This window comes from Crocuta crocuta, unplaced genomic scaffold, assembly GCF_008692635.1.
Source record: "Crocuta crocuta isolate KB4526 unplaced genomic scaffold, BGI_CrCroc_1.0 scaffold475, whole genome shotgun sequence".
NCBI classification, from domain to species: Eukaryota; Metazoa; Chordata; class Mammalia; order Carnivora; family Hyaenidae; genus Crocuta; species Crocuta crocuta.
Genome location: NW_027529518.1, coordinates 589,231 through 591,432, shown reverse-complemented (window position 1 = coordinate 591,432; position 2,202 = coordinate 589,231).

Genomic DNA, 2,202 nt, shown 5'->3' with positions numbered 1-2,202 from the left:
TATTAGAAGTTCTTTAGAGAAACCATCTATCCTAATTGTCCATCTGGCCAATAAACTTTTTAGTAGCATTTTAACAGACAAACACAATATTTACACAGACAGCCTCCACCTGAATGCTACCTGCCCAGAGAGTTTACTTCTGCCCCAGTAGCCTTTTTCTTTGTGGAAGCATTTTTGGAAATGGCATGGTCTTTTNAGAGTGTGTGTGCATGTGCAGGAGGGGCTGAGAGAGAGGGAGAGAGAGGGAGGGAGAGAGAGAGAGAGAGAGAGAGAGAATTCCATGTAGGCTCCGTGCTTTGAGTGCAGAGCTCAATGCAGGGCTCCATCTCATGAACTGTGAGATCGTGACCTGAGCCAAAATCAAGAGCTGGACACATAACTGACTGAGCCACCCAGGTGCCCCTAGCACTGTCTGTCTTTCTTTTCTTTTCTTTTCTTTTCTTTTCTTTTCTTTTCTTTTCTTTTCTTTTCTTTTCTTTTCTTTTCTTTTCTTTTCTTTTCTTTTCTTTTCTCTCTTTCTTTTTTAAATGTTTATTTATTTATTTTGACAGAGTGGGAGCACTTGTGCAAGCAGGGGAAGGGCAGAGAGAGAGGGAGACAGAGAATCCCAAGCAGGCTCTACATTGTCAGTGCAGAGCCCAATGTGGGGCTCAAACTCACGAACCGTGAGATCATGACCTGAGCTGAAATTAAGAGCTGGACGCTTAACCAACTGAGCTGCCCAGGCGCCCCTAGCACGAGCTTCCTTAAATTAAGCTGGAAGCCATGTTTATGAGACTCCTGTCTGCTGATTCTTTCCTCCAGACTCACAAAGGTCAAATTTGTGCTTCCTTCCACAGGATGGCTCTTCAGATATTGGAACAATGCTCTGATCATGGCTCTCTTTCTGCACAAAAAAGTTCTTTTCCTTAGCATTAAATTCACCCACATCCCAGAAACTTGCTGAGATGATAATGGTAAGGCTCAGGGCTCCTGGGCACACTGCTGGATATCTCCCAAGAGGAACTCAGGAATCTCATTCAGACAATGCTGCTCTTGCAGTCCTGAGCCAAGGCGACCAGAAAGTAAGACTCCCAGCAGACCTTGCTTCAGCTATTTCTCATGTACCCTGAAAGGCCAAGAGGGTTTTGTTTTGACAATCCTGTTTGACTCCTGCAGGTTCTTGGGAGGTCTTGCATTCTTCTGAGGAGGAACTGTTAATAGAATAAGAGACATTTAACAAAACAGATGTTAGAGTGATAAGCAAATGATGGCCAATCTCTTTTATGCAAATGAAGGGGCAGATATTTGTTGAGCACCTGCAAGGCTCACCATTTTATGAATGAAGACATCAAGGCAGAGAGAGATTCTCAAGGCAGAGAGACTTTCTCAAGTCACAGAGCAAGAACGTGGAATCTGTCTGCTTGCACGACCCCCATCAGTTCCCCTAGGCCAAGCCGTCTACAACCCCCCACCTTTTTTAACATTTTATTTATTTTTGAGAGAGAGACACAGAGTGTGAGCAGGGGAGGGGCAGAGAGAGAGGGAGACACAAGCCGAAGCAGGCTCCAGGCTCTGAGCTGTCAGCACAGAGCCCGACGTGGGCCTTGAACCCACTAGCGGTGAGATCATGACCTGAGCCGAAGTCGGACGTTCAACTGACTGAGCCACCCAGGCGGCCCACTGTCTCCCCTTTTATGTGGGAGGCCAGGAAATATCTTTGCTTAATTCAGTCCTTCCTGTAGGTGATCTTAGGTGGCTTTGCTCTGTAGAAGGACTGGATGCACTTTCACTTTCCTGAGCCCTGGCACAGACTCCTGGATCCTTCCAGTAACCTACGCTTGCACCACCCACGTCAGTAATAGCGCTGCTGAGCTAGGAGGTATCAGCAAGGGCTGGAAAGCTTTTTTTACCTCCTAACCCAAACAAACAAACTCATAGGAACCAGAATCTCCTGGGACAGTATGAGTATCAACCAAAACTTTAATGAGGTCCATGGTTCACATAGGTCCTCTCACTCAGAAAGGCCAAGCACTAGTTTTAATGCTCTGCTACCATCACTTGATAATTCCTGAAAAACTTTTGTATAAGGGACTCCACATTTTTATTTTGCCTACACCCACAAATCATGTGACCAGTTCTGATAAGGCCAGTCTTCCACTGACACCTGGGGAGGAAGGGCCTCTGTCCTCTGCCTTAGACTTTAAAAGACACCGTCTATCC